Source organism: Leuresthes tenuis, unplaced genomic scaffold, assembly GCF_036924035.1.
Source record: "Leuresthes tenuis unplaced genomic scaffold, fLeuTen1.0.hap1 SCAF_18, whole genome shotgun sequence".
NCBI classification, from domain to species: Eukaryota; Metazoa; Chordata; class Actinopteri; order Atheriniformes; family Atherinopsidae; genus Leuresthes; species Leuresthes tenuis.
This window is the reverse complement of record NW_027325372.1, coordinates 25,311,609-25,331,383: the sequence shown is the minus strand read 5'-3', so window position 1 is coordinate 25,331,383 and position 19,775 is coordinate 25,311,609. Positions and strand designations below refer to the sequence as shown.

At 42.8% G+C, this 19,775-nt stretch overlaps 5 non-coding genes across 5 annotated transcripts; 3 read left to right on the top strand and 2 right to left on the bottom strand.

Moving 5' to 3' along the window:
* Nucleotides 1–5,108: 5,108 nt before the first annotated feature.
* On the bottom strand, nt 5,109–5,222 carry LOC140276390 (U5 spliceosomal RNA). Its single transcript, XR_011908988.1, has one exon. It is a non-coding gene; the product is annotated as a U5 spliceosomal RNA (small nuclear RNA).
* A 411-nt stretch (nt 5,223–5,633) lies between these two features.
* On the bottom strand, nt 5,634–5,824 carry LOC140276346 (U2 spliceosomal RNA). Its single transcript, XR_011908947.1, has one exon. It is a non-coding gene; the product is annotated as a U2 spliceosomal RNA (small nuclear RNA).
* A 3,184-nt stretch (nt 5,825–9,008) lies between these two features.
* Nucleotides 9,009–9,199, top strand: LOC140276100 (U2 spliceosomal RNA). Its single transcript, XR_011908785.1, has one exon. It is a non-coding gene; the product is annotated as a U2 spliceosomal RNA (small nuclear RNA).
* Nucleotides 9,200–9,610: 411 nt separating this feature from the next.
* On the top strand, nt 9,611–9,724 carry LOC140275878 (U5 spliceosomal RNA). Its single transcript, XR_011908585.1, has one exon. It is a non-coding gene; the product is annotated as a U5 spliceosomal RNA (small nuclear RNA).
* Nucleotides 9,725–10,022: 298 nt separating this feature from the next.
* LOC140276065 (U2 spliceosomal RNA) lies at nt 10,023–10,210 on the top strand. Its single transcript, XR_011908753.1, has one exon. It is a non-coding gene; the product is annotated as a U2 spliceosomal RNA (small nuclear RNA).
* Nucleotides 10,211–19,775: the final 9,565 nt, after the last annotated feature.

Genomic DNA, 19,775 nt, shown 5'->3' with positions numbered 1-19,775 from the left:
AACTTTGGTCCGACGTTCACACCTTCTTGCAGCCGAACACCTACGCTTCCGGTTTTGATAGTGTATATTCGGGCATACGAACCTTTTCTTACCCGCTTTTTACAAACCATGGTCGGACTTTCACACCTTCTCTTAGCTGAACAACTCCGCTCCCTCTTTTGATTGTGTACAGTCGGGTATTTTAACCTTTTCTTACCCGCTTTTTACAAACTATGATCGGACATTCACACCGTCTTACAGCGGAACACCTCCGCTCCCTCTTTTGATGGTGTATGTTCGGGCATTCGAACCTTTTCTTACCCGCTTTTTACAAACCAGGGTCGGACTTTCACACCTTTTAGTAGCCGAACAACTCCGCTCCCGCTATTGATTGTGTACAGTCGGGTATTTTAACCTTTTCTTATCCGCTTTTTACCAACTATGGTTGGACATTCACACCTTCTTACAGCAGAACACCTCCGCTCCCTGTTTTGATTATGTATGGTTTGACATTCGCACCTTCTCTCACTCGCCTTTTACTATGGTCGGCCATTCACAGCTTCCTCTCCACCATACTTGTATGGTGGGATATTCACACCAACTTGCATCCGAAGACCTCCGCCCCCACTTTTGTTGATATTTAGTCGGTCATTCGCACCTTACCCGCTTTTGGCAAACTATGGCCTTCTTGCAGCCAAACACCTCTGATCTCGCTTTTGATGATGTAAGGTTGGGCATTCAGACCTTGCTTCACCTGCTTTTCACCAAATATAGTCGGACATTCACACCCACTTGCATCCGAAGACCTCCGCCCCAAATTTTGTTGATATTTAGTCGGACATTCACACCCACTTGCATCCGAAGACCTCCGCCCCAAATTTTGTTGATATTTAGTCGGACATTCGCACCTTACCCGCTTTTGGCAAACTATGGCCTTCTTGCAGCCAAACACCTCTGATCTCGCTTTTGATGATGTAAGGTTGGGCATTCAGACCTTGCTTCACCTGCTTTTCACCAAATATAGTCGGACATTCACACCTTCTTGCAGCCGAACACTTCCGCTCCACCTTTTAGTGTTCTATCACACCTTTTTTTCACCTCATTTTATACATTATGGTTGGAAATTTTCAACCACTCTCATCCGAAGACCTCTCCTCCCGCTTTTGTTAATATATTTGAACTTTAGTCGGACATTCAAACCTTCTTGCAGCTGAACCACCTCCGCTCCCTGTTTTGATCATATATGGTCTGGCAATAGTACCTTTTCTTACCCGTTTGTGAGTAATTATGGCTGGACATTCACACCTACTTGCAGCCGAACACAACCTCTCTCGCTTTTGATGATGTATGGACCGGCATTCTTACCTTTTCTAACACATTTTTCAGCACTTATGGTTGGAGATTCACACCTACTCACAGCCGAACAACTCCGCTCCCGCATTTGATGGTGTATAGTCGGGCATTCTCACCCTTTCTCATCAGCTTTTTGCAAATTATGATCTGACATTCACACCTACTTGCAGTCGAACAGCTCTGCTCCCGCTTTAGATTATGTATGGTTGGCTATTCAAACCTTTTCTTAACTGCTTTTTACAAACTTTGGTTGGATGTTCACACCTTCTTGTAGCCGAACACATGCACTCCTGCTTTTGATGATGTATGGTTGGGCATTCGCACCTTTTTTTTACCCATTTTTCAGGTATTATGGGTGGACATTCACACCTTCTTGCAGCTGAACACCTCCTCTCCCACTTATGATCATGTGTGGTTTGATTTTCGAAAATTTTCTTTCATGTTTTCTAGCAATTATTGATGGACATTTAGACCTTCTTGCAGCTGAACACCACCTCTCCCGATTTTGATTATGTATGGACCGGCATTTTTACCTTTTCTAACACATTTTTCAGCAATTATGGTTGGAGATTCACACCTACTCACAGCCGAACAACTCCGCTACCGCATTTGATGGTGTATAGTCGGGCATTCTCACCCTTTCTCATCAGCTTTTTGCAAATTATGATCTGACATTCACACCTACTTGCAGTCGAACAGCTCTGCTCCCGCTTTTGATTATGTATGGTTGGATATTCGAACCTTTTCTTAACTGCTTTTTACAAACTTTGGTTGGACGTTCACACCTTCTTGTAGCCGAACACATGCACTCCTGCTTTTCATGATGTATGGTTGGGCATTCGCACCTTTTTTTTACCCATTTTTCAGGTATTATGGGTGGACATTCACACCTACTTGCAGTCGAACAGCTCTGCTCCCACTTTTGATTATGTTTGGTTGGATATTCGAACCTTTTCTTAACTGCTTTTTAAAAACTTTGGTCGGACGTTCACACCTTCTTGCAGCCGAACACCTCCGCTTCCGCTTTTGATGGTATATATTCGGGCATTCGAACCTTGTCTTACCCGCTTTTTACCAACTATGGTCGGACATTCGCACCATCTTACAGCGGAACACCTCCGCTCCCTCTTTTGATGGTGTATGTTCTGGCATTCGCACCTTTTCTTACCCGCTTTTTACAAACTATGGTCGGACATTCAAACCTTCTTGTAGCCAAACATATCCACTCCTGCTTTTGTTGATGTATGGTTGGGCATTCGAACCTACTTGTTGCCCGCTTTTCATTAATTATGGGTGGACATTCACACCTACTTGCAGCCGAACACCTCGGCTTCCACTTTTGATGGTGTATATTTTTGCATTCGAACCTTTTCTTACCCGCTTTTTACAAACCATGATCGGACTTTCACACCTTCTTTTAGCCGAACAACTCCGCTCCCGCTATTGATTGTGTAGAGTCGGGTATTTTAACCTTTTCTTACCCGCTTTTTACCAACTATGGTCGGACATTCACACCTTCTTACAGCGGAACACCTCCGCTCCCTCTTTTGATGGTGTATGTTCTGGCATTCGAACCTTTTCTTACCCACTTTTTACAAACTATGCTCGGACATTCACACCTTCTTGCAGCGAAACACCTCCGCTCCCTCTTTTGATTGTGTATGTTCGGGCATTCGAACCTTTTCTTACCCGCCTTTTACAAAGTATGGTCGGACATTCAAACCTTCTTGTGGCCGAACACATCCACTTCTGCTTTTGATGATGTATAGTTGGGCATTCACACCTTTTCTTACCCATTTTTCAGTAATTATTGGTGGACATTCAGACCTTCTTGCAGCTGAACACCTCTGCTCCCGCTTTTGATGGTGTATAGTCGGGCTTTCGAGGCTTTTCTTCAACGGTGTTTACAAATTATGGTTGGAAATTCAGACCTTGCAGCCAAACACCTCCGCTCCCTCTTTTGATCATACATTGTCGGGCATTCGCACCTTGTCTTTCCCGCGTTTTACAAACCATGGTCGGACATTCACAGCTTCCTCTCCACCATACTTGTATGGTGGGATATTCACACCCACTTGCATCCGAAGACCTCCGCCCCCACTTTTGTTGATATTTAGTCGGTCATTCACACCTTACCCGTTTTCTTGCAGCCATACACCTCTGATCTCGCTTTTGATGATGTAAGATTGGGCATTCAGACCTTGCTTTTCCTGCTTTTCACCAACTATAGACGGACATTCACATCTTCTTGCAGCCGAACACTTCCGCTCCACCTTTTAGGTTTCTATCACACCTTTTTTTTCACCGCATTTTATAGATTATGGTTGGAAATTCTCAACCACTCATCCGAAGACCTCTCCTCCCGCTTTTGTTAATATATTTGAACTTTAGTCAGACATTCACACCTACTTGCAGCCGAACACCACCTCTCTAGCTTTTGATGATGTATGGTCCGGCATTCTTACCGTTTATAACACATTTTTCAGCAATTATGGTAGGACATTCACACCTTCTTGCAGCTGAACACCTCCTCTCCCACTTATGATCATGTGCGGATTGATTTTCGAAAATTTTCTTTCATGTTTTCTAGCAATTAATGATGGACATTTAGACCTTGCAGCTGAACACCTCCGCTCCCGCTTTTGATCATACATTGTCAGGCATTCGAACCTTGTCTTACCCGCTTTTTACAAACTTTAGTCAAACATTCACACCTTTTTGCAGCCGAACACAGTTTTTTGCAGCCGAATTTGGGCATTCGAACCTTTTCATACCCACTTTTTACCAACTATGGTCGGACATTCACACCGTCTTACAGCGGAACACCTCCGCTCCCTCTTTTGATGGTGTATGTTCGGGCATTCGAACCTTTTCTTACCCGCTTTTTACAAACTATGCTCGGACATACAAACCTTCTTGTAGCCGAACACATCCACTCCTGCTTTTGATGATGTATGGTTGGGCATTCGAACCTACTTGTTGCCCGCTTTTCATTAATTATGGGTGGACATTCACACCTTGTCGCAGCCAAACACCTCCGCTCCCTGTTTTGATCAAGTATGGTTGGACATTCGCACCTTTTCTCACCCGCTTTTTGCAAACTATGGTCGGCCATTCACAGCTTCCTCTCCACCATACTTGTATGGTGGGATATTCACACCCACTTGCATCCGAAGACCTCCGCCCCCACTTTTGTTGATATTTAGTCGGTCATTCGCACCTTACCCACTTTTGGCAAACTATGGCCTTCTTGCAGCCAAAAACCTCTGATCTCGCATTTGATGATGTAAGGTTGGATATTCAGACCTTGCTTCACCTGCTTTTCACCAAATATAGTCGGACATTCACACCTTCTTGCAGCCGAACACTTCCGCTCCACCTTTTAGTTTTCTATGGGGCATTCACACCTTTTTTTGCATCGCATTTTATAAAAACACCACAGGAACACCGTATTGAGGCTTTGTTCTGACCGCTCATTCGGTGTCGCGTTTCTTTCAAGCAATTCTCCTGGTTAGCCCGCACTCGGCTCGCTTCCAGAGCCGTGTTAAAGTCTACTTCGCATTCCGCACCTCCGCCCACCCGCTGCACTGAGCACTCTTCAGCCCTTTTAAATGGTATAACTTTACACTACCGCACGCTCCAGCGAGCACCATTCAAGCAACAACTTTGCACTCCAGCTTCGAACATCGGCACAGTCGCAACAAGTAAGGCGACTCTACTCAGAGAAGTCACTCTGCACAGTAACAAGATTTCTTTTGCACAGACAGAAAGGGCTTCACCCGCAAAGGTAAAGCCTGCCAAAAATAGAAACAATTCATTAGTGCTGCTCTCCACGGAAGTCTTTAGTAAAAGGCGAAAGACTTGTACATTATGAAGAGAAACCAGAGTACGATTATCCATCACTGCGGGAGCAGGGCATCAGGCTAGTTGGCATAGCCACCTTCCCCATGGTGAGCTTTGCTTGGTTGAGACGCTTGATCCCCCCCCTTGCTCCTCAGCTGACCAAGTAGGAACAATCGGGCCCTGTTCGATGGCTGCCTTGTCTTTTACTCTGTGCAAAAGACAAGGCAGCCACAAACAACACGGGAACACCGTATTGAGGCTTTGTTCTGACCGCTCATTCGGTGTCGCGTTTCTTTCAAGCAATTCTCCTGGTTAGCCCGCACTCGGCTCGCTCCCAGAGCCGTGTTAAAGTCTACTTCGCATTCACTCTCTTTTCTCAGCAGACAAAAAGAAAGTTTCATCTTGGGCTCCCTGAAACTTCCATCCTGCACCGCTGTTTGCTTTTTCACAAGAGCAGAGGAGAGCGCACCATTCCCAGCGGCACTGCAGTACCGGGTCGATGCTTGGAGTGAATGGAGCAAGCTCCTTTTTTAACTCCTATTGATAAAAATCCATTTAATATGTAGTCCTCGCATAGAGGACACATCAGACATTAAACTGATAAGAACAGATACTACACTTGATCTTAGCCAAAAGGCCGAGAAGCGATAACTGTCCACTGGTTCACGTCCGAGGGCCCTTCCTGGCACCATGCGCACTTGTTCTTTTTATGGCCATAGTGTCACTTTGCACCTCCGCCCACCCGCTGCACTGAGCACTCTTCAGCCCTTTTAAATGGTATAACTTTACACTACCGCACGCTCCAGCGAGCACCATTCAAGCAACAACTTTGCACTCCCAGCTTCGAACATCGGCACAGTCGCAACAAGTAAGGCGACTCTACTCAGAGAAGTCACTCTGCACAGTAACAAGATTTCTTTTGCACTGACAGAAAGGGCTTCATCCGCAAAGGTAAAGCCTGTCAAAAATAGAAACAACTCATTAGTGCTGCTCAACATTGTACTTTGCAGTAAAAGAAAGAGCAAATCTAAAGATTCAGGAATCCGAGAATAAGCTTACTTCCATGAGTTCTTCACGATTTCGGATTTTGCTATAAAATGAATTCCTTCACTCAAACTAAATTAAAACTGCTAAACCGCGAATCTGTTACATGCAAGGCAGATGTCAAATTCACCGAAATAGGATCTAAGGGTATTTGGCCAATCGAGCTGTAGCAGCTTTGGTAAAAGAGTATAAGTTGAAGAGTTTGTGAATAAAGGTGTGCGCACACATAGTGAGTTGTAGGAAAATAGGCAGGGAGCAATGCCGGCTGGGGTATAGGTTCTTGTATGTTGTCTGACTGTTTGATTTGAATGTGTTGTGTAAGTGTCCTGTTGAATGTTACATGTTTGGTCTTTGACACGCTTCACTGTGGTTGTTAACTGTGTGGTGTGTCCTGAAATGTTATATGTTTGGGCTGTGTGACATGCTTAATGCTTTTCAGTAGCAACCCACTTATTCATATATAGCAACTGACAACATAAGAAGTCCGGACATACTTTGATAGTAGTTGTAGAAGTATCCTTATTGATAATAGATAAACTAATTCATAGTGATAGAACAGTAGATGAACAGGTGCCTGCACATGTCTCATGAAAATAAAATGGGTGTATGATTGCTGACGGCAGAGCAATACTGCCAAACTTATGAGTTCTTGTGGCAAACTTGATTCAGTGTCTTGACGTGTATACGCTGTTTCGCTGACTTGTCACAAGAAACAAAGTGTGTTTGATAAGATCCGACCATTTTATTACAGGAGGATCAGTATGTATGGATTCTGATGTGACTGATAAACCCATTCGTATCTTAAGCATAATCTAACAACGCCCTGGCACACAATCAAAAAAAAAAAGAGAGAGCGGTTTTGTGTCCCCACAGTCCATAATGTAGAAAAGAGAGAAAAAAGCCTTTCTGATTTGGTGTGTGTGCTCACAGTGCAGAGTGTAGAGAAAAGAGAGAAAAGAAAGCCGTTTTGGTGTCACGGGTGTTTTGACTTACACACACACATTTCTGAATTGAGAAAGGAAATTATTTTAGAGGAAGCACTAGAGTTTAGATCCCACATTTGTTGATAGGTATTCATTTAATTTTTCTTTTAATCAGTTTTAAAGTGAATACTAACTGAGAAATGAAAAAGGTGAAGAGTTTAGAAGCTTGGTTCAAGAGCAAAACTTGGTTTATGATCAGCTGAGTCTCTAAACAGAACAGCAAAGGGCTTCATCGAACATTTAAAAAAGATTCAGATTGTTAGAATATCCAGAATTTATAGGAATGGTGGTGATTACTCTTATTTTCTAGAATGGAAATAACTGCACCATGTCTGTTTTATGAATTTAAGGGGCTAAAAAGTTTTGTTCTCGTTTTTCTATGATTAACCGAATGTATGTGAGAGTCCAAAGAGACAGAAGGGTTACGGCCGAGCGCTGGACCTTCCAAAAAAGATGAGACAGACTGGACCCGTGCCATACTAGTTAAGACCTGCCAGTGGATAACAGGTTCTTTAAACTCACACAAACTCACACACGTTCGCACACATACACCCATACACACACACATTCTTGAACTTGCTGCAAGATTAAACCTTTGCATTAACTGACTCCAGCAACTCTGAGTCTCATTGAGAGACTTTTCTCAACAATTGGGTCCTCAAACCAGATCTCAACGTTTTTTCCACTTTCCAGGGTCGGAGCTGAAACCGTGCAGTCCAGTACTCCTGGCCAGAAGCCATTGGCAGTGCAGGCATCAACAATAATGGTGTTATTTCACTGTGGCTGTGATATGGTTACTTAACAAAATATCTTTACCAGACATCTCTCCTACATAACAGTTCTTCTTTCACAGCCACACCTTGTTGTCGAGAGATGTGCTACACTTAATCCATCCACACTGCTACCTACCCCACAGATGGAAAGCCTCATGATTGCATGTCAGAAATAACCATCAGTGTTTTACCCAGGCCAGACTTAACTGATATACGTTATGAAAATGCAGAAATAACTATATTTATTCAACAGATCAAGGAAAAAAACCCTGATGGCACAAATGCTACAGGATTTGCAGTAGTAACAGAAACTGAAGTTTTCTTAAAACAACCACTACCAAAAAATTACTCTGTTCAAGCAGTCGAATTGGTAGCTTTAACTGAAGCTTGTAAATTAAATAACAAAAAGGTTGTTAACGTTTACACTGACAGTCAGTATGCCTTCTCAACTGTACATGTGTTAACACAGCATTGGAAAAACAGGTATGTTGACATCCACAGCTAAATGTATAAACTACAAATATTTTAGCATTATGAGATGTTATTCAATTGCCATCTACAATAGACTCGTATGAATGACCGGAAGGAAAACCATACTGCCAAAGAATTTGTATAAATATGCTGCAGTATTGAGCCACGGACCATGTCATGTCTCAACAGGAGTGATGGAAGCAATAATGAACAAGGTTTTTACAGCATATGGTTTTACTAATTATTGAAATTTTTTTTTAGAATAAATAAATGAATAAAGTTTTGTCTAGCAGGTCAAATATGTGCAAAATACATTCCACAGGGCAATCTAAGACCAAAACGAAGATAATTCCCTAAGCCAGTGTATCTTTTTCAACATATTTGTTTGAATTTCATTATTTCATTATTGTGTAGATTTCATTGAACTAAATTAATGTTAAGGGAAACGATTCTGCTCAGTGACAACAGAGGTTTTTACCAAACGGTCTGAAATATTTCCACGTGCATAAGCAGATGCACATTGTGCCAGGAAGGGCCCTCGGACGTGAACCAGTGGACAGTTATCGCTTCTCTGCCTTTTGGCTAAGATCAAGTGTAGTATCTGTTCTTATCAGTTTAATGTCTGATATGTCCTCTATGCGAGGACTACATATTAAATGGATTTTTATCAATAGGAGTTGAAAAAGGAGCTTGCTCCGTTCACTCCAAGCATCGACCCGGTACTGCAGTGCCGCTGGGAACGGTGCGCTCTCCTCTGCTCTTGTGAAAAAGCAAACAGCGGTGCAGGATGGAAGTTTCAGGGAGCCCAAGATGAAACTTTCTTTTAATCTGCTGAGAAAAGAGAGTGAATGCGAAGCAGACTTTAACACGGCTCTGGGAGCGAGCCGTGTGCGGGCTAACCGGGAGAATTGCTTGAAAGAAATGCGACACCGAATGAGCGGTCAGAACAAAGCCTCAATACGGTGTTCCCGTGTTGTTTGTGGCTGCCTTGTCTTTTGCACAGAGTAAAAGACAAGGCAGCCATCGAATAGGGCCAGATTGTTCCTACTTGGTCAGCCGAGGAGCAAGGGGGGGGAGCAAGCGTCTCAACCAAGAAAAGCTCACCATGGGGAAGGTGGCTATGCCAACTAGCCTGATGCCCTGCTCCCGCAGTGATGGATAATCGTACTCTGGTTTCTCTTCATAACGTACAAGTCTGTCGCCTTTTACTAAAGACTTCTGTGGAGAGCAGCACTAATGAATTGTTTCTGTTTTTGGCAGGCTTTACCTTTGGGGGTGAAGCCCTTTCTGTCTGTGCAAAAGAAATCTTGTTAATGTGCAGAGTGACTTCTCTGAGTAGAGTCGCCTTACTTGTTGCGACTGTGCCGATGTTCGAAGCTGGAGTGCAAAGTTGTTGCTTGAATGGTGCTCGCTGGAGCGTGCGGTAGTGTAAAGTTATACCATTTAAAAGGGCTGAAGAGTGCTCAGTGCAGCGGGTGGGCGGAGGTGCAAAGAGACACTATGGCCATAAAAAGAACACCGCTACAAGTGCGCATTGTGCCAGGAAGGGCCCTCGGACGTGAACCAGTGGACAGATATCGCTTCTCGGCCTTTTGGCTAAGATCAAGTGTAGTATCTGTACTTATCAGTTTAATATGTGATATGTCTATGGAAGGACTACATATTAAATGGATTTGTATCAATAGGAGTTGAAAAAGGAGCTTGCTCCGTTCACTCCAAGCATCGACCCGGTACTGTAGTGCCGCTGGGAACGGTGCGCTCTCCTCTGCTCTTGTGAAAAAGCAAACAGTGGTGCAGGATGGAAGTTTCAGGAAGCCCAAGATGAAACTTTCTTTTTGTCTGCTGAGAAAAGAGAGTGAATGCGAAGTAGACTTTAACACGGCTCTGGGAGCGAGCCGAGTGCGGGCTAACCGGGAGAATTGCTTGAAAGAAACGCGACACCGAATGAGCGCTCAGAACAAAGCCTCGGTGTTCCTGTGGTGTTTTTATAAAATGCAGTGAAAAAAAAGGTGCGAATGCCCCATAGAAAACTTAAAGGTGGAGCGGAAGTGTTCGGCTGCAAGAAGGTGTGAATGTCCGACTATATTTGGTGAAAAGCAGGTGAAGCAAGGTCTGAATGCCCAACCTTACATCATCAAAAGCGAGATCAGAGGTTTTTGGCTGCAAGAAGGCCATAGTTTGCCAAAAGCGGGTAAGGTACGAATGACCGACTAAATATCAACAAAAGTGGGGGCGGAGGTCTTCGGATGCAAGTAGGTGTGAATATCCCACCATACAAGTATGGTGGAGAGGAAGCTGTGAATGGCCGACCATAGTTTGCAAAAAGCGGGTGAGAAAAGGTGCGAATGTCCAACCATACATGATCAAAACAGGGAGCGGAGGTGTTTGGCTGCGACAAGGTGTGAATGTCCACCCATAATTAATGAAAAGCGGGCAACAAGTAGGTTCGAATGCCCAACCATACATCATCAAAAGCAGGAGTGGATGTGTTCGGCTACAAGAAGGTTTGAATGTCCGAGCATAGTTTGTAAAAAGCGGGTAAGAAAAGGTTCGAATGCCCGAACATACACCATCAAGAGAGGGAGCGGATGTGTTCCGCTGTAAGACGGTGTGAATGTCCGACCATAGTTGGTAAAAAGTGGGTATGAAAAGGTTCGAATGCCCAAATTCGGCTGCAAAAAACTGTGTTCGGCTGCAAAAAGGTGTGAATGTTTGACTAAAGTTTGTAAAAAGCGGGTAAGACAAGGTGCGAATGCCTGACAATGTATGATCAAAAGCGGGAGCGGAGGTGGTCAGCTGCAAGAAGGTCTAAATGTCCATCATTAATTGCTAGAAAACATGAAAGAAAATTTTCGAAAATCAATCCGCACATGATCATAAGTGGGAGAGGAGGTGTTCAGCTGCAAGAAGGTGTGAATGTCCTACCATAATTGCTGGAAAATGTGTTAGAAACGGTAAGAATGCCGGACCATACATCATCAAAAGCTAGAGAGGTGGTGTTCGGCTGCAAGTAGGTGTGAATGTCTGACTAAAGTTCAAATATATTAACAAAAGCGGGAGGAGAGGTCTTCGGATGAGTGGTTGAGAATTTCCAACCATAATCTATAAAATGCGGTGAAAAAAAAGGTGTGATAGAAACCTAAAAGGTGGAGCGGAAGTGTTCGGCTGCAAGAAGGTGTGAATGTCCGTCTATAGTTGGTGAAAAGCAGGAAAAGCAAGGTCTGAATGCCCAATCTTACATCATCAAAAGCGAGATCAGAGGTGTTTGGCTGCAAGAAAACGGGTAAGGTGTGAATGACCGACTAAATATCAACAAAAGTGGGGGCGGAGGTCTTCGGATGCAAGTGGGTCTGAATATCCCACCATACAAGTATGGTGGAGAGGAAGCTGTGAATGGCCGACCATAGTTTGCAAAAAGCGGGTGAGAAAAGGTGCGAATGTCCAAACATACATGATCAAAACAGGGAGCGGAGGTGTTTGGCTGCGACAAGGTGTGAATGTCCACCCATAATTAATGAAAAGCGGGCAACAAGTAGGTTCGAAAGCCCAACCATACATCAACAAAAGCAGGAGTGGATGTGTTTGGCTACAAGAAGGTTTGAATGTCCGAGCATAGTTTGTAAAAAGCGGGTAAGAAAAGGTGCGAATGCCCGACAATGTATGATCAAAAGAGGGAGTGGAGGTTTTCGGCTACAAGAAGGTTTGAATGTCCGACCATAGTTTGTAAAAAGTGGGTAAGAAAAGGTGCGAATGCCCGAACATACACCATCAAAAGAGGGAGCGGAGGTGTTCCGCTGAAAGACGGTGTGAATGTCCGACCATAGTTTGTAAAAAGCGGGTAAGAAAAGGTTCGAATGCCCAAATATATACCATCAAAAGCGGAAGCGGAGGTGTTCGGCTGCAAGAAGGTGTGAACGTCCGACCAAAGTCTGTAAAAAGCAGTTAAGAAAAGGTTCGAATATCCAACCAAACATAATCAAAAGTGGGAGCAGAGCTGTTCGACTGCAAGTAGGTGTGAATGTCCACCCATAATTCCTGAAAAATGGGTAAGAAAAGGTGCGAATGCCCAACCATACATCATCAAAAGAAGAAGTGGATGTGTTCTGCTACAAGGTTTGAATAGCCGACCATAGTTTGTAAAAAGTGGGTAAGAAAAAGTTTGAATGCCCGAACATACACCATCAAAAGAGGGAGCGGAGGTGTTCCGCTGTAAGACGGTGTGAATGTCCGACCATAGTTGGTAAAAAGCGGGTAAGAAAAGGTTAAAATACCCGACTGTACACAATCAATAGCGGGAGCGGAGTTGTTCGGCTACAAGAAGGTGTGAAAGTCCGACCGTGGTTTGTAAAACGCGGGTAAGTCAAGTTGCGAATGCCCGACAATGTATGATCAAAAGAGGGAGCGGAGTTGTTCGGCTGCAAGGTCTGAATTTCCAACCATAATTTGTAAAAACCAGGGAAGAAAAGACTCGAAAGCCCGACTATACACAATCAAAAGCGGGAGCGGAGGTGTTCAGCTGCAAGAATGTCTGAATGTCCACCAATAATTACTCAAAAATGGGTAAGAAAAGGTGTGAATGCCCAACTATACATCATCAAAAGCAGAAGTGGATGTGTTCGGCCACAAGAAGGTTTGAATGTCCGACCATAGTTTGTAAAAAGCGGGTAAGAAAAGGTGCGAATGCCCGACAATGTATGATCAAAAGAGGGAGTGGAGGTTTTCGGCTACAAGAAGGTTTGAATGTCCGACCATAGTTTGTAAAAAGCGGGTAAGAAAAAGTGCGAATGCCCGAACATACACCATCAAAAGAGGGAGCGGAGGTGTTCCGCTGAAAGACGGTGTGAATGTCCGACCATAGTTGGTAAAAAGCGGGTAAGAAAAGGTTCGAATGCCCGAATATATACCATCAAAAGCGGAAGTGGAGGTGTTCGGCTGCAAGAAGGTGTAAACGTCCAACCAAAGTTTGTAAAAAGCAGTTAAGAAAAGGTTCGAATATCCAACCAAACATAATCAAAAGTGGGAGCAGAGCTGTTTGACTGCAAGTAGGTGTGAATGTCCACCCATAATTCCTGAAAAATGGGTAAGAAAAGGTGCGAATGCCCAACCATACATCATCAAAAGAAGAAGTAGATGTGTTCTGCTACAAGAAGGTTTGAATGTCTGACCATAATTTGTAAAAAGTGGGTAAGAAAAAATTCGAATGCCCGAAAATACACCATCAAAAGCGGGAGCGGAGGTGTTCAGCTGCAAGAAGGTCTGAAGGTCCACCAATAATTACTGAAAAATGGGTAAGAAAAGGTGTGAATGCCCAACTATACATCATCAAAAGCAGAAGTGGATGTGTTCTGCCACAAGAAGGTTTGAATGTCCGACCATAGTTTGTAAAAGGCGGGTAAGAAAAGGTTTGAATGCCCGAACATACACAATCAAAAGAGGGAGCGGAGGTGTTTCGCTGCAAGAAGGTGTGAATGTCCGAGCATAGTTTGTAAAAAGTGAGTAAGAAAAGGTTCGAATGCCAGAACATACACCATCAAAAGAGGGAGCGGAGGTGTTCCGCTGTAAGAAGGTGTGAATGTCCGACCATAGTTGGTAAAAAGCGGGTAAGAAAAGGTTAAAATACCCAACTCTACACAATCAATAGCGGGAGCGGAGTTGTTCGGCTAAAAGAAGGTGTGAAAGTCCGACCATGGTTTGTAAAAAACGGGTAAGAAAAGGTTCGAATGCCAAAATATACACCATCAAAAGCGGAAGCCGAGGTGTTCGGCTGCAAGTAAGTGTGAATGTCAGATCATAATTTGCAAAAAGCTGATGAGAAAGGTGTGAATGACCGACAATAATTGCTGAAAAATGTGTTAGAAAAGGTAAGAATGCCGGACCATTCATCATCAAAAGCGGGAGAAGAGGTGTTCGGCTGTAAGAAGCTGTGAATGTCCAGCCATAATTACTCAAAAACGGGTAAGAAAAGGTAGTATTGCCAGACCATAAATGATCAAAACAGGGAGCGGAGGGGTTCCGCTGTAAGAAGGTGTGAATGTCCGACCATAATTGGTAAAAAGCGGGTAAGAAAAGGTTAAAATACGCGACTGTACACAATAAATAGCGGGAGCGGAGTTGTTTGGCTACTAAAAGGTGTGAAAGTCCGACCAAAATTCCTCAAAAATGGGTAAAAAAAAAGGTGCGAATGCCCACCCATACATCATCAAAAGCAGGACTGGATGTGTTCGGCTACAAGAAGTTTTGAATGTCCGAGCATAGTTTGTAAAAAGCGGGTAAGAAAAGGTTCGAATGCCCGAACATACACCATCAAAAGAGGGAGCGGAGGTGTTCCGCCATAAGAAGGTGTGAATGTCCGAACGTAGTTGGTAAAAAGTGGGTAAGAAAAGGTTAAAATACCCGACTGTGCACAATCAATAGCGGGAGCGAATGTGTTCGGCTACATGAAGGTGTAAAAGTCCGACCATGTTTTGTAAATAGCGGGTAAGAAAAGGTGCGAATGCCCGACAATGTATGATCAAAAGAGGGAGCGGAGGTTTTCGGCTAAAAGAAGGTCTGAATGTCCAACCATAATTTGTAAAAACCGGGGAAGAAAAGGCTCGAAAGTCCGACTATACACCATCAAAAGCGGGAGCAGAGGGGTTCAGCTGCAAGAAGGTCTGAATGTCCATCAATAATTGCTAGAAAACATGAAAGAAAATTTTCGAATATCAAACCGCACATGATCATAAGTGGGAGCGGAGGTGTTCAGCTGCAAGAAGGTGTGAATGTCCATCCTAAATTCCTCAAAAATGGGTAAAAAAAAAGGTGCAAATGCCCAACCATACATCATCAAAAGCAGGACTCGATGTGTTCGGCTACAAGAAGGTTTGAATGTCCGAGCATAGTCTGTTCTTATCAGTTTAATGTCTGATATGTCCTCTATGCGAGGACTACATATTAAATGGATTTTTATCAATAGGAGTTGAAAAAGGATAAGTGCGAATGACCAACTAAATATCAACAAAAGTTTCTTCGGATGCAAGTGGGTGTGAATATCCCACCATACAAGTATGGTGGAGAGGAAGCTGTGAATGGCCGACCATAGTTTGCAAAAAGCGGGTGAGAAAAGGTGCGAATGTCCAACCATACATGATCAAAACAGGGAGTGGAGGTGTTTGGCTGCGACAAGGTGTGAATGTCCACCCATAATCAATGAAAAGCGGGCAACAAGTAGGTTCGAATGCCCAACCATACATCAACAAAAGCAAGAGTGGATGTGTTTGGCTACAAGAAGGTTTGAATGTCCGAGCATAGTTTGTAAAAAGTGGGTAAGGAAAGGTGCGAATGCCCGAACATACACCATCAAAAGAGGGAGCGGAAGTGTTCCGCTGTAAGATGGTGCGAATGTCCGACCATAGTTGGTAAAAAGCGGGTAAGAAAAGGTTCGAATGCCCGAATATATACCATCAAAAGCGGAAGCGGAGGTGTTCGGCTGCAAGAAGGTGTGAACGTCCGACCAAAGTTTCTAAAAAGCAGTTAAGAAAAGGTTCGAATATCCAACCAAACATAATCAAAAGTGGGAGCAGGGCTGTTCGACTGCAAGTAGGTGTGAATGTCCACCCATAATTCCTGAAAAATGGGTAAGAAAAGGTGCGAATGCCCAACCATACATCATCAAAAGAAGAAGTGGATGTGTTCTGCTACAAGAAGGTTTGAATGTCCGACCATACTTTGTAAAAAGTGGGTAAGAAAAAGTTCGAATGCCCGAACATACACCATCAAAAGAGGGAGCGGAGGTGTTCCGCTGTAAGACGGTGTGAATGTCCGACCATAGTTGGTAAAAAGTGGGTAAGAAAAGGTTCGAATGCCAGAACATACACCATCAAAAGAGGGAGCGGAGGTGTTCCGCTGTAAGACGGTATGAATGTCCGACCATAATTGGTAAAAAGCGGGTAAGAAAAGGTTAAAATACCCGACTGTACACAATCAATAGTGGGAGCGGAGTTGTTCGGCTACAAGAAGGTGTGAAAGTCCGACCATGGTTTGTAAAACGCGGTTAAGAAAAGGTGCGAATGCCCGACAATGTATGATCAAAAGAGGGAGCGGAGGTTTTCGGCTGCAAGAAGGTCTGAATTTCCAAACATAATTTGTAAAAACCTGATGAGAAATGGTGAGAATGCCCGACTATACACCATCAAATGCGGGAGCGGAGGTGTTCGGCTGTGAGTAGGTGTGAATGTCCGACCATACTTGCTGAAAAATATGACAAAGCAGTTTTCACTTGGTTTGAGTGAAGGAATTCATTTTATATCAAAATCCGAAATTGTGTAGAACTCGTGGAAATAAGTTTATTCTCGGATTCCTAAAGGTTTAGTGTTATTCTTTGGTATACTGCAAAGTAATACTTTCTATTTTGTTGAAACCGATTCAGACATGGATAAATATGAAGGACAAAGCAGTTTTAACTTGGTTTGAGTTAAGGAATTCATTTTATATCAAAATCCGAAATTGTGTAGAACTGGAGAAAATAAGCTTATTCTCGGATTACTAAAGGTTTAGTGTTGTTCTTTGGTATACTGCAAAGTAATACTTTCTTTTTTGTTTAAACCTATTCAGACTTGGATAAATATGAAGGACAAAGCAGTTTTAACTTGGTTTGAGTGAAGGAATTCATCTTATATCAAAATCCGAAATTGTGTAGAATTGGTGACAAGAAGCTTATTCTCGGATTCCTAAAGGTTTAGTGTTGTTCTTTGGTATACTGCAAAGTAATACTTTCTTTTTTGTTGAAACCTATTCAGACATGGATAAATATGAAGGACAAAGCAGTTTTAACTTGGTTTGAGTGAAGGAATTCAATTGTATATCAAAATCCGAAATTGTGTAGAACTCGTCAATCGACGCTTATTCTCGGATTCCTGAAAAGGTTTAGAGTTGTTCTTTCCTATCCTGCAAAGTACAACGTTCTTTTTTTGTTTAAAGCTATTTAGACATGGGTAAATATGAAGGACAAAGCAGTTTTAACTTGGTTTGAGTGAAGGAATTCATCTTATATCAAAATCCGAAATTGTGTAGAATTGGTGACAAGAAGCTTATTCTCGGATTCCTAAAGGTTTAGTGTTGTTCTTTGGTATACTGCAAAGTAATACTTTCTTTTTTGTTGAAACCTATTCATACATGGATAAATATTAAGGACAAAGCAGTTTTAACTTGGTTTGAGTGAAGGAATTCATTTTATATCAAAATCCGAAATTGTGTAGAACTCGTGAAAAGAAGCTTATTCTCGGATTCCTGAAAAAAACTAGTGTTGTTCTTTCCTATCCTGCAAAGTACTACGTTCTTTTTTGTTTAAAGCTATTTAGACATGGGTAAATATGAAGGACAAAGCAGTTTTAACTTGGTTTGAGTGAAGGAATTCATTTTATATCAAAATCCGAAATTGTGTAGAACTCGTGAAAATAAGATTATTCTCGGATTCCTAAAGGTTTAGTGTTGTTCTTTCCTATCCTGCAAAGTACAACGTTCTTTTTTGTTTAAAGCTATTATGACATGGATAAATATGAAGGACAAAGCAGTTTTAACTTGGTTTGAGTGAAGGAATTCATTTTATATCAAAATCCACAGTTGTGCATTATGGCAGCAGAATTGTAGTCTGAATACCTTTTATGCCAAACAGATTTTCCTTGCCAAGGGAAGTTTTATAAATGTTTATTGTTTATGTTTAAAATATATAAACTAGCAGAATAATTAATTCATCCGCCTGGTCCCTCCCACCCCGGAGAGGGCAGCCAGAGACTGGCTGCAATAGGCATCCCCGCAACCTGGGACCCAACACAGGGCAGGAGGGCCTTATGTCCACCAGGCTCAGGGCCTGCAGTCACCATATTCAGGGAGCTACTGTACCCACAGAAGGAACTGCTTTGTCCTTCATATTTATCCATTTCTAAATAGCTTTAAACAAAAAATGAACGTTGTACTTTGCAGGATAGGAAAGAACAACTATAAACCTTTGCAGAAATCCGAGAATAAGCGTCGATTGACGAGTTCTACACAATTCCGGATTTTGATATAAAATGAATTCCTTCACTCAAACCAAGTTAAAACTGCTTTGTCCTTGATATTTATCCATGTCTGAATCGGTTTCAACAAAATAGAAAGTATTACTTTGCAGTATACCAAAGAACAACACTAAACCTTTAGGAATCCGAGAATAAACTTATTTCCACGAGTTCTACACAATTTCGGATTTTGATATAAAATGAATTCCTTCACTCAAACCAAATGAAAACTGCTTTGTCATATTTTTCAGCAAGTATGGTCGGACATTCACACCTACTCACAGCCGAACACCTCCGCTCCCGCATTTGATGGTGTATAGTCGGGCATTCTCACCATTTCTCATCAGGTTTTTGCAAATTATGATCTGACATTCACACCTGCTTTTTTTTACCCATTTTTCAGGAATTATGGGTGGACATTCACACCTTCTTGCAGCTGAACACCTCCTCTCCCGCTTTTGATGGTGTATAGTCGGGCTTTCGAGCCTTTTCTTCCCCGGTTTTTACAAATTATGGTTGAACATTCAGACCTTCTTGCAGCCGAAAACCTCCACTCCCTCTTTTGATCATACATTGTCGGGCATTCGCACCTTTTCTTAACTGCTTTTTACAAAACATGGTCGGACTTTCACACCTTCTTGTAGCCGAAAACATCCCTTCCCGCTATTGATTGTGTACAGTCGGCCATTTTAACCTTTTCTTACCCGCTTTTTACCAACTACGGTCGGACATTCACACCTTATGGCGGAACACCTCCGCTCCCTCTTTTGATGGTGTATGTTCAGGCATTCGAACCTTTTCTTACCGGCTTTATACAAACTATGCTCGGACATTCAAACCTTCTTGTAGCCGAACACATCCAGTCCTGCTTTTGATGATGTATGGTTGGGCATTCGCACCTTTTTTTTTACCCATTTTTGAGGAATTATGGTTGGACATTCACACCTTCTTGCAGCTGAACACCTCCGCTCCCACTTATGATCATGTGCGGTTTGATATTCGAACATTTTCTTTCATGTTTTCTAGCAATTATTGATGGACATTCAGACCTTCTTGCAGCTGAACCCCTCTGCTCCCGCTTTTGATGGTGTAATTTCGGGCTTTCGAGCCTTTTCTTCCCCGGTTTTTACAAATTATGGTTGGACATTCAGACCTTCTTTTAGTCGAAAACCTCCTTTCCCTCTTTTGATCATACATTGTCGGGCATTCGCACCTTTTCTTACCCGCTTTTTACAAACCATGGTCAGACTTTCACACCTTCTTGTAGCCGAACACATCCCTTCCCGCTATTGATT